The sequence below is a fragment of the Carlito syrichta genome, unplaced genomic scaffold, assembly GCF_000164805.1.
Source record: "Carlito syrichta isolate Samal-C Ts95f unplaced genomic scaffold, Tarsius_syrichta-2.0.1 Scaffold314796, whole genome shotgun sequence".
In the NCBI taxonomy this organism is placed as follows: domain Eukaryota; kingdom Metazoa; phylum Chordata; class Mammalia; order Primates; family Tarsiidae; genus Carlito; species Carlito syrichta.
Window position 1 is genome coordinate 1080706 of NW_007258892.1, and position 12767 is coordinate 1093472.

Below are 12767 nucleotides of genomic sequence, written 5' to 3' on the forward strand. Positions count from 1 at the left end.
GGGGCCGCCCTATCCCGGCGCAGTGAGGCTCGGCGCTGTTACGTGTAGAGTCCTTCTGGCTAAAATGTAAAGTTCAGATTGGACCAATACTGTAAGTGACTCTCCTGTCAGTTTCACGTGGGCACCGGGGGCTTTTGCAGGCGCGCAGGCTGTCAGCGCTCGCGTCCAGGAAGAAGATTCTCCAACCCGAGAGCACCCTGGGCTTGCGGCCGTCCTCCTTTTCCTCCTCCTCCTCCTCTCCTTCATCCTCCTACCCCCCCCTCGTCTTGCCGCTGATGTTTCACACCCACCGGGCCATTGGCTCCCGAGACGTTGTTGAGTTTCCAATGTCCTCTCCTGGGTGAGGCGTCCGGCCACTCCAGGGAAGGGTCAGCCTTTATTGCATTCCCAGGGTGCCTCCCTTCCGTCAGTGTCCAGTTAACTGTATTCAGTTCCTCGCTCTCTCTCCTTTTAGGGCTTTTCCCCAGGCATTTTTGGAGCCTTTTGATTCAAGTCTGGCTACCTAAGACATTTTTAGGCCAGTGTTGCTTGTAGCTTTAAAAGCTTCCAGCAGCTTGTGATAACGTTTGAGACGCAAGTTTAGATGAGATGATGCTGTTTGGGTGCAGTTATCCTGAGTAGGAACGGCCTAGGGGTGTCTTACAGTTTTTATTAATTTCTCTTTTATTTAAGGATAGGCAGGATGCGAAATGGTGAATTTCCGTGATCATTGACTATTGTCCATTAAAGCACTTCTTAGATTTTAACACAAATTTCTTCCCTTAAGTAATGGGTCAGTCATGACCGAGATATGAAGGCGGTGCCATCCTTAGGCTAATTGTTTTGAAATTTGAGATCAGGAATGGCCATGTGATTATACTTTTGAATTGCAAATCGGTAAGAAAGAAGGAAAGTTTTGTGGCTGTCATTTAAGTGGTAGAGTTTTGCTTTGTTTTGTTTTTGCTTACTTCTCCGCTTTCCCATGATCCACCAAATGTATATATCCTGATAGTTTCCTTTTTAACTTGTCTTCTGGGAGTCTCCAGTTAATGTGACCCTCACACTTGGCTCTTGACCTGATGGCCACTGGCCTGGATCCTGGAGGACCTCCTAGTGAGAGGCCCAGAGCATTGCTATTAAGGATGACTGGGAGAACACATCATAAGGGGTGAGCTGGACACAGAGATAAATTTTGAGGGGGAGGGACATTGGAACCTCCCTGACTGGATTTGGAAGTCAAAACATGTGTATTGGAAGAGTATCCCAGAGAGTGGGGAACTATACCCTTTTGGATGAAATTAAGAAGTTTACTGGGAGGAGCCCAGGCCTTCCAGGCTGTGTTAATTTTTGCTCTGGGCCTTGTCTTTTTCTGGAATTTTTATAGTGGAGACATGTAGAATCAGTTCAGGTGGTATAAGAGATCATTCACATCAGTTCTTCAGTAATTCATTTGTTCACTCATCTTGTGCACATACTGTGAAAGGAAAGATGCGTAAGACATGATCTCTGCTTTTACGCTTTCATCCCGTTTGCTTCAATCCAGTTTGTAGGAGATTGATTATATGAGAGTGAGATTAGTGCTGTGGCAAGGTGTGCAGAAGTGTCTCAGGAGTTGAGAGATGGGCAAATGGCCCAATATGGGACTTGAGGAAGACTTCCGAGAGGAGATCATACCTGAGCTGAGTTTCATAGCCTGCACTTGAATGGGCTGGAGAAAGGAAGGGGATTATGTGAGTTGGGGACAGCATTTGCACACTGCAAAAGCATGGCACATGGTCGATTGGTTTGGCTGGGCAGGAGAGGTTGAGGTGGGTAATCACCAGATAGGAGGCTGAGGAGGTTTGAAAGGGCCATATTAGAAAGGGTCTGGTGAATCATCTTGAGGGAGATTGAAATATATCTCCAGGGCAACCAGTGATACTCTCAGACTTACATCTTAGACTTATGTTTAGGAAGTTAATTTTGGCTGCAGGGTAGAGAATGAGTTGGGAAGGTGAAGTCTGGAGAGAAGCTTTTGAAGTAATACAAGTGAGAGGTAGGTTAGGGTAATAGGACGGGGATGGAAAGAGATTAGGAAAGTAGAATGGTTAGGAATTAATTCCTGATTGAATGTAGGAGATGAAGAAGGAATGTAGTCCAGGTACCATGGGGATCTAGAAGGCATTCTCAGATGAGATATTTTGTAGCAGCTTTATTGAGGAATAATTACCATATAATAAACTGTACACTTTTAAGGTGTGTACTTGGAGAGGTTTTGTTCATGTCATAGTATCTTTGTTCATTTGAAAAAATGAAGTTTTCTTCTATTGAGTTTTGAAAGGTCTTTATTCCCATTATAAGTTCTTTATCACATGTGATTTGCAAATATTTTCTCCTATTTTGATACTTGTGTTTTCATTTTCTTTTGAAAGCAGAGTTCTTAATTTTGATGAAGTCTAACTTATCAATTTTTAATTTTGATGAATTCAGTTTTAGAAATTTGATTTTTTATGGATCGTGCTTTCTGTATTGTATCTAAGAAACCTTTACACAACCTTAGGTTTCAAATATTTTCTCCTATTTCTTAAAAAATAAGTTTCATTGCCGGGCACAGTGGCTCATGCCTGTGATCCCAGCACTTTGGGAGGCTGAGGCGGGAGGATTACTTGAGCCCAGGAGTTCAAGACCAGCCTGGAGTTGGAGTTGTAGCGAATATATACATTAATTTGAGGAAGAACTGATGTGTTAAATATTGAGTCTTCTGACCCATAGACACAGTATTGCTGTTCATTTATTTAAGTTTTCCTTAATTTCCCTAGGTAAAGTTTCATAGCTCTCAACTAGTGAGACCTTATCTCTACAAAAAAATAAAAATTAGCTACGTGTGGTGGCGTGTACCTGTAGTCCCAGCTTCAAGGGAGGCTGAGGAGGGAGGATCACCTGAGCACAGGAGTCCGAGGCTGCAATGAGTTGTGATTGTGCTACTGCACTTCAGTCTGGGTGACAAAAGTGAGACCCTGACTCAAAAAAAAAAATCAAGTTTCATGATTTTTTGTTTTAAATTAAACCTATGATCATTTTTAAGTTAATTTTTAATACATGTTGTGAAATATGGAACAATTTTGTTTTGCATATGGGTATCTAGTTGTTCCAGCACCAGTTGCTGAAAAGCCTATTTTTTCTCCATTGAATTGCCTTTGCACCTTTGTTCAAACGTCAGTTTGCCATATATGTGTGGACTCATTTTTGTATGCTTTATTTTGTTCCATTGATCGCTTTGTCTATTTTAATGCCAATACCATATAGTTTGATGTGGTTATAGCTTTGTAATTATGGAAATCAGCAAGTAAAGGCCTTCAACTTTGTTCTTTTTAACATTTGTTTTGGTTATTCTAAACCCTTTCTGTTTCCATATGAATTTTATAATTTTATAATTTATAAATGTAATTTGTAATTTGCCATATAATTTTATAATCAGTTTGTCCATTTCAAAATAAAGACCTGCTTAGATTTTAATTAGAATTGTATTTAGTATATACATGAACTTGAGGGAGACTTGACATCTTAAATACTGAGTCTTCTGACCCATGAACACAGTATATCTGTTCATTTATTTAAATCTTCCTTAATTTCCCTAGGCAAAATTTCATAGCTCTGAATATATAGGGCTTATACATTTTTGTCAGATTATCTATAGGTATTTTCTATTTTTGATGCTATTGTAAGTGGTATTGTCTTTTAAAATTTTAATTTCTAATTGTTTGTTGCTACTTGTATATTGATCATGTATCCTGCAATCTTGCTAAACTACTTATTCTCGCAGTTACTGATCAGGCCCAGCCCTACTTAGCTCCTAAGATCAGATGAGATAGGACATGTTCAGGATGGTATGGACACATTCAGGATGGTATGGCCCTAGACTACATATTAGTTCTAATTGCTTTTTTTAAAAAAAGCCACCAGATTTTCTATGTAGGTGATCCTGTCATCTGTGAATAAAGATAGTTTTACTTCCTTTCCAATGAGGATGACTTTTATCTTTCTTGCTGTAATGCACTGGCTAGAACCATATCTTTGCAGAGAAGTGATGGAGAGCTAATATCATGTCTTATTCCTGATCTGTGGGAGAAGCATTCATTTTTGTCACTAAATAAGGTCTGTCATGTTAATTGTATTTTTTTTGTAGAAGCCCTTTATCAGGTTTAGGAAGTTTCATTGTATTCCTACTTTGCTTAGAGTTGTTTTTTTATTTTTTTTTTAAAGGAATAGCAGATGTTATATTTTGTCAGTTTGTTTTTTTGTAACTGTTGTGATCGTATTTTTTAAAAAGACTTTTAATATGGTGAATTATATTCATTACTTTTTTTGGGAAATGTTTAACTTTACATTCATAAGATAAAACCTATTGGTAAAGACATATTCTTTTTTATATATTGTTGGATTCTAATTGTTAAAAATTTTAAGAATTTTTGCATCCTTATGATGGATATTGATCTATAGTTTTCTTTCCTTATATTAAGTTTTGTTATCTGGGTAAATCTGACCTCACAGAATGAGTTGTAAAGTATTTTTTCCTCTTCGCGTTTTCTGGAAAAGCCTATGTAGAATTGGTATTATTTTTTCTTTAAATGAATTCCTTAAATGTGGAATTCATTAACGAAGCCATCTGGGCCCGGAGTAGTAGTTGTTATTTTGTGGGGGTGGGGGAGAGGAGTTTAAATACAAAGTCATTTGATTAAATATATACAATACTGTTCAGTTTATCCACTTCATTTTTTCTCCAGCTTTATTGAAGTATGTTTGGCAAGTAAAAATTGTATATATAAGGTGTGTAATATGATGCTTTGATATACATTTACATTGTGAAATGAGTACCATAATCATACCCATTTAAAAAAATTGGGTTACTTATTTATGTTGTTATTCAGTTGTATATTTTCAGATTTTAAACCCTTATTGATATATGGTTTACAGATATTTTCTACCATTTTATAGATTGCCTTTTCATTTTGTTGTTTGTTTCCTTTACTGTGCTACTACAGCTGCTTTGATGTAGTCTCACTTGTTTATTTATTGTTTTTGTTGCTGTGCTTTGTTTTTGTTGCCTGTGCTTTGGATGTTATATCCAGAAAAATAATTGTGAAGACCAACGGCAAGGAATTTTCATCTTTGTTTTCATCTAGAAGTTTGAAGGTTTAAGGTCTTATATTTATGTCTTTAGTCCATTTTTGAGTTGAGTTTTGTTTATAGTGTAAGGTAAGGGACCAATTTCATTCTTTTGCATATGGATGTCCAGTTTTCCCAATGTAATTTATTAAAAAGACTATCTTTTTCCCTTTGTGAATTCTTGATGCCTTTGTTGAAGATTAATTGATTGTTTATGTGTGGTTTATTTCTGGGTTCTCTATTGGTTACATTAACATATATGTCTTGTTTTTAATGCCAGTACTATATTGGTGTGATTACTATGCCTTTGTAAATATAATTTGAAATTGAGAAGTGTGATGTCTTTAGCTTTGTTTTTCTTTCTCAAGATTGCTTTAGCTATTTGCAGTGTTTTGGGGTTCCATATGAATTTTAGGATTGTTTTTCTATTTCTGTGAAAAATGGCATTGATATTTTGATAGATTTTGCATTGATTCTGCAGATCACTTTGGGTAGTATGGACATTTTAGCAATATTATTTCTACCAATCCATGAACACAGGATATCTTTCCATTTATTTATGTCTTCTTCATTTTTGTGTGTGAATGTTTTATAGTTTTCACCTCTTTGGTAAATCCATTTTTTTTTTTTTTTCTTTTTGAATTGGAGTCTCACTCTGTCACCCAGGCTGAAGTGCAGTGGCACACTCACGGCCACCCCGGTGTCAACCTGCTGGGCTCCAGAGATCCTTCTGCCTCAGCCTTCCAAGTAACCAGAACTACAGGTGCGTGCTACCACACCCAGCTAATTTTTTTATTTACTGTAGAGATGCGGGCTCAGGCAATCCTCTTGCCTTGGCCTCCCAAAGTGCTGGGATTACAGGCTGAGCTATTGAGCCCAGCTTTTCTTACGTATTTTTGATGCTATTGTAAGTGGGATTGTTTTCTTTATTTCTTTTAAGGATAGTTCATTGTTAGTGAACAGAATAGAAACACAGCTGATTTTTGTAATTAAATTTGTGTTCTACACTTTTTCTGAATTTGTTTATTAGCTGTGACGGTTTTTGGTGGAATCTTTGGGTGGTTTTTCATATATAAGATCATATAATCTGCAAATAGTTTTACTCTCTTTTTTCCAGTTTGGCTGCCTTTCACTTATTTTCCTTGTGCAATTGCTCTGGCTAAGACTTCCAGTACTGTGTTGAATAGAAGTGGCATAAGTGAGCATCCTTATCTTGTTTCTGATCTTTAAGGAAAAGCTTTCAACTTTTTACCACTGAGTATGTTGTTGGCTGTAGACTTGTGATATATGATCTCTTTAATGTTGAGAGGCATTCCTTCTAATTCTAATTCATTGAGGGTTTTTATCTTGAAAGTGTGTTAAATTTTGTTAGATGCATTTGTTGAACGTATTGAAATGATCATATGATTTTTATCCTTTATTCTGTTAATGTAGTGTAACACATTTATTGATTTGCACATTTTAAACTATCCTTGCCTTACAAGGATACTTGCTTGATTATGGTAAATTATCTTTTTCACGTGCTGTTCAATTTGGTTTGCTAGTATTTTACTGGGGATTTTTGTATCTATGTTCATAGTGGAATTGGCTTGTAGTTTTCTTTTTTCTGTAATGTTCTTTTCTGGCTTTGGTATCAGGGCAATGCTGGCTTTATAAAATGAATTTGGAAGTATTCCTTCCTCTTCAGTTTTTTGTATGAGTGTGAGAAGGATTTTTTTTCTTCTGTAGATGTTTGGTATAATTTGTATTGTACCCAATGTCCTATGAGTTATGAGGTTTTCTACTCTGGCTGGTGTGAATGAGACTATTCTGTGTGATGCTCTATTTGATTGTTCACTGATTGTTCACTCTAATTTTTTTCGTGCTTCTGCCTCAGTTAGTTTCTACACATGGAAGCAGTGATGAGTTCTCTCCTGAATACTTCAGGAGTAACCTTTCAAATTCTATGGAATTCTCCCTCTGTGCAGCTTTCTTCTCTCTTGTATCATGCCCCAACATTGTAGTCTTTTTGTTTTCCATAGACTACTAGCTCTGATTCCTCAACTCAGGGAGACTTCTGGTTTGGCCTGTATTTCTCCTTCCTGTGCTATGATCTGCAGACATTTCCCAGGCATTAAACTTGAGCAGTTGCCAGACTTATCCCATTTTTTCTCCATCTTTCTGTGATTACTGTACTCTGTTGCCTGGTGTCTAATGTTCTGAAAACCTTGGTTTCCTATACTATGGGGGACCCCGATAACCCAGAATTATCTTTTGGAGGACAGGCCCCTTGCAGTACAGGCTTCTCTACTAGGTAAGTGTTATAGGAACCCATTGGCACCCGTGTATAGTGTTGTTGTGAAAGACGGAGTTTGGCATTGGTGAAATTTTTCTTGGAGATTCTTTCAACACATTTGCCCATTTCATGCTGGGTTATTTACGAGTATACACACCACGCTAAACGTTCAGGAGTTTTTGACCAAAACTGGCATGACCTCCATGCCCTACCCTTCCCACTCATTTGATCCTACCCTGAGTGACTTTTTTTTGTTTCCCTGGATGAAAAAAGTCCTCAAAGGAAAACATTTTGCTGATGTGTAAGAGGTGAAACAGCAACAACAAAAAAATGGCAGAAGCACTAAAAGGCATCAAAATTGACAAGTTCAGAAACTGTTTTGAGCAGTGGATAAAGCATCTTGATAGGCGTATTACATCAAATGGAGAGTACTTTGAAGGTGACTAAAGTTTAAACATGCAAGAATAAACACACTTTTTAAATAAATAAATTCTGAGTTTTTTTTGGGGGGGGGTCCCACCTTGTATTTTCTCCATTTTTTGTTTCCTTCTTTTGGAGGAGAGGTTAAATATGGTTTCTGTTCTTGCATCTTGGCTGGAAGTAGAAATCTTCAACTAGAATTTTTGAAGAAAATATAGAGAAGAGCCGGGCTCAGTGGCTCAGCCTGTAATCCCACGCTTTGGGAGGCTGAGGTGAGTGGATTTCCTGAGCCCGCGGTTCGAGACCCACCTGGCCAAGTTGACGAGACCTCATCTCTACAATAAATAAAAAAATTAGTCAGGTGTGGTAGCGTGTGCCTGTAGTTCCAGCTACTCGGAAGGCTGAGACGGAAGGATCGCCGGAGTCCAGCAGGTCGAGGCTGTGGTGGCCGGGAGCGGCCACTGCACTCCATTCTGGGCGACAGAGTGAGACTCCAACTCAAAAAAAAAAAAAAAGAAGAAAATATAAAGAAGAGACTATTTGAGGATGTAAGGAAGGGATTTTGTGCTACCCAGGCTAATTAAGAGGAACTTCTACCGTTTCAGGCCTGTAATGGCAGGATGAAAGGAGTATATCAGAAAGAAACACAAGGTACATTCAAATTAGGATAATTTTCACTAAAGGAAATATTCAGAAAGGTGAGCGTAACCTTAATGTCTGGGACTCATAACACTAAGATTGTTGTATCTCTAGGCCTGAAGGGGCAAGGGAGGAATGGTTGCCAGAATCCAAAAGAAGAATGGGAATGTCTGCTTTGAGAGGGTCTATTATCTTAAGAGATGCAGCTGGTCCAAGGTAACTCTTCAGGAAGGGAGCCCTGACTTTCCTCTCCTCCTTCCTTTGAGGCTTCTGCTAGGACTCTCCATTCCTCAAACCCAATTAGGAGAATGAAGGGTTGGAGAGTCTTGGAGGTACAGGCTGTTGTCCCCAGAACACAAAGCAGGCAGAGGAATTGGAGAGTGGATATGTAGTGGAGAAGTTGGGGCAAACTGAGAATAACCTGAACAAAGAATCAGTGGTAACTTCCAGATTCCTGGGTACAGTATCAGAGTGGATGGTGGTGCTACTAACTGACTTAGGGAGGGAAGAACAAATAGTATGTTTGGAGAGATGTAGGTTTGATGTCTGAAGGAAAATGATTATATTTCCTTCCCAGACTAGCATACTTTTCTCTCGAAGTGCCTGTAATTTTTTCTTACTCTTCTTAAATTGTTTATTAAATGGATGACTCAGAGTTTATATAGCAAGTACATATATACTGATGTATGTGCGGGGTGGGTTTAGAGAGGATGTGAAAATCATTCAGGGTAAATATGTTACCAGTCCCAGGGCCATCTATGTTTGGGGCTGAACTACAATGAAAGCTGTTGCAGACCAGGCTGAGAGCTGAGTAGCTTGGATTCTGCTAACCTAGCCATGGGAGAGAGATTAAGAAAAGACTCAGTTATTGATTAGATACTGGGGAAAGAAAGTAAAAAAGAAGGCAAAGTTTATAAAAATCAATAATGATTTTGTCAGATCAAACTCAATCTAGTTTACCAAATCTGGGATTGTAGAATTATGTGGTAACATTGATGCTAAAATAAAGCTTCTGTTACGATTTTTTAAAATTACCATGACACAGAGAGAGTACAGGATTGAAATGCTTCTCTTGTTATTCTCTGTGACCTTGGGTAGGTGGCCTAACTGCTTAGAACTTCAGTTTCCCATCTGTAAGTTGTAGGAAGGATTAGCAAAGCCATCCACTAAGTCACTGGTATCCTGATAGGCACAGAGTAAATGTCCATAAGAATTTATTGATGTAAGATGAGAATTGGATCAAAATGTAAGTTTAATAAACATTTGGATTCATATGAATGTACATATTGATACAACCCAGAAAGCACCAATTTCTAGTGAGCTCTTAAGGGAAGAGTAGGGTATTTGTCAAGGATTACTTCAAAGCTCCCCTTCAAAGACAGTTTGTGAAGATGCCCTAGCTCTCTTTCTCTTCTCCCCTTAATAACAGATTCTTCTTCATGTTAGTGTCAGAGATAGAGTGTTTCCATCAAGAACAAATTATTCTTGATGGCAGTGTCAGAGGTTAGATGCTGGGCTGGATGGGCTGTTGAGTTGTCCCAGCACAGGTTGATCCAGGGGTTCTTAAAGAAGGTAGAAGAAAGGGAAAACTTCTGTGTGCTACTGGCCCAGCTTACCTCATCTCCACACAATGTCATGTGGAAACTTGGGTGACTGAAGATCATTCTAGTTAAATGTGGTGAGTGCCCCTCATTCCTTCTTCCTCTCTTTTTATTTTAGAAAAAAGCCATGTCATGGAGAAACAGTTATAGGAACTGAAAGTGTATATCATGGAGAAAAGAAGCCACAAGAGAAGGTCAGGAGTGTCATCTTAAGCCATTTGAAGAGATAGCCCACATAAGAGGGAAAAAGACCATTTGGATGATCCTTTGGGACTAGAGGGTAGAAGCCAGACAAAGCACAGTTGAACTCAATACAAGAAAGATTTTCTTCCTATTGTAGTAATGACCGTACATTGTGAACATCCAGACAGCACTGAGAGGGGAAGGTGACGCCCTCCAAGCCCCACTGCATTTCTTTTCCCAGGGTATCACTGCAGTAGGCAGGTTGTGTCTTTTTTCTGAAATCTTGTGTGTCAGAGTGTCAAGTCTGTACACAATACAGTGGTTCTCAAGCTGTAGCATCCATTAGGCTCACTTGGAGGGCTTTAAAAAAAAATCTCTTGTACAGCACGACATTCAATGGAGGGCTTTTTAAAGCACTGGCTGCTGAGCCCCACCCCGGTGGAGCTGGACTGGAACTTGGGGCTTTGCATTTCTGACAAGCTCTCCAATGATACTGATGCTGCTGCTCTCCTAGAGACCACACTTTGAGAGCCACTGCTACTCTATTTGTTTTTAAAAGATAATGCAAATGGGGTCATATGATTCCATCTAAGAACTTGCTTTTTTAGTTAATAGTATGTAATTAGCATCTTTCTTTAGCTCCTTCTCATTCTTTTTAACAGTCACTGATGTATCAATTTTAGAAAGTTCTCTACTAAAAGCATTTAATTTGCTTCCAGGATTTTTGTGGGTATGCTCTTATATTCACAAAAACAAAAAGCAAAAAATATGGTAGCGGATGTTTTTGTATATCTTTTTGGTGAGCCAGTGCATAAATTCTTAGAAGATGAATTCTTAGAAGTTAAACTGTTGAGTAAAAGGGCAGATTTTAAAAATTGACAGTGCCAAATTGTTCCATAAAATGTTGAATCAATTACTCTCCCATGAAAACTGTATGAAACTGCCTTTCTCTCCCCCCATTCGCCAAAAGTGGATATAATCAAAATTTTAAATTTTTGCCAATTTGTTAGCTATAAAATGATAACTTATACTGTTTGGATTTACATTTCCTACCTTATTTGTGAGGTGAAATATTCATGTGTATTTCTTTTTTCTGTGAACTGCAACTTTGTATTCTTTGCATTACAGGCCAGGGAACAGTATGAACAAAGACACCTAGCCTTTCTTTGAGGGGTTGCTAGTAGTTTTGTAGTGTTGGAATAGAAAGATGGAAATTGGGGAAGGAGCTGAGGTTAGCAAGACAGGCAGGGGCCTGAGCTTAGAGGCTCTTATAGGTCAAATAAAGAGTTTGGGCTTTATTGAGGTAGAAGCAATATTGATGGTCCCTAAACTTGTACTTCAGCCCATGTTAATTTTGGCAGGGCTGTGTTTGTGGAATGGCCACATCTAATGTTTAATCTTCAAATAGCTCATTTTTTAGGCATCTCACCTTGAACCTTGAAGCTACCAGGCCATGCTTCATGAACAGGTAAACGTAAGAATAGGCCAAAGTCCTCAGCCAGCTTCTGGCTTGGCATTGTCTCTGAGGAAGGAGTTTTGCCTGATCACGTGGAGAGTGGATTTTATTGCATTACATCAGTGGTCCCCAATCTTTTTGGCATCAGGGACCGGTTTCATGGAAGACAATTTTTCCATGAACCGGGATTGGGCGGGGGATGGTGAATGGTTTTGAGATGATTCAAGTGCATTACATTTATTGTGTGCTTTATGTCTATTAGTATGACATTAGAATATGTAATGAAATAATTATACAACTCACCAGAATGCAGAATCAGTGGGAGCCCTGGACTTGTTTTTCTGCAACTAGATTGTCCCATCTGGGGATGATGGGAGACAGTGACACTTGAAGTGTGTGGCTTGTGTCCAGTCTACTCTGTAATCTTGATAATCTCATTTTAGTTGCTGTTATTGTAGAAAACCCTGCTTCACAGGGTGTTGGAAATGGAAGCACGTTTTCCAGTTCTTCTGTGGCAATCTCGGGATATCTTGACTTTAATCCAGAATGTGTGGAGATTTGAAGTTGTCTCAAGCATACTTTTAAGGCCACTGTCATTTGCAGTCTCAAGCAGTTGATCCTCTTCTAGCGTGAACAAAGCTGATTCACCTGGCTTATTTGTAAATCTGTCCTGGACCTATTCCTTCCCAGTTCGGGGGTCTTTTGTGTTTGGGAGGTAAGGTCCAAAAACTCTTTTGAAAGCTGAGATTGGGGATCATGCACCAGCTGGGAGAAAGAAGGCGCTGGCTCAGTCTCTTTCAAAATCTCTGCTAATGTTTGAAACAAAATTTAAAAAATCCCAATGTTCACTTATCACTCCCATAATTCCCATTTGGCTTTGAATGTAGCCACTTTATCTGCCGACTTAAACACAGTTGTCGTTCTCCCCTGAAGTGACAGATTGAGTTCGTTGAGCAGGTTGAATATGTCACACAAGCAAGCAAGTTTTGCAGCCCATTCTGTGTCACTGAAATGTGCTGCCAGTGGCGACTGTTTTTCTAAAAGAACTCTCTGGAGCAGCTCTTGTAAC

At 38.8% G+C, this 12767-nt stretch overlaps 1 protein-coding gene across 1 annotated transcript in view; it reads left to right on the forward strand.

Moving 5' to 3' along the window:
- Nucleotides 1–218: 218 nt before the first annotated feature.
- The window catches only part of FGGY (FGGY carbohydrate kinase domain containing), a gene marked incomplete at its 3' end in the record, with an annotated part of 75032 nt that continues 62483 nt past the window's right edge, over nucleotides 219–12767 (forward strand). The window contains exon 1 of the mRNA XM_008071976.2: nucleotides 219–340. The remainder of the gene's footprint in view (nucleotides 341–12767) is intronic.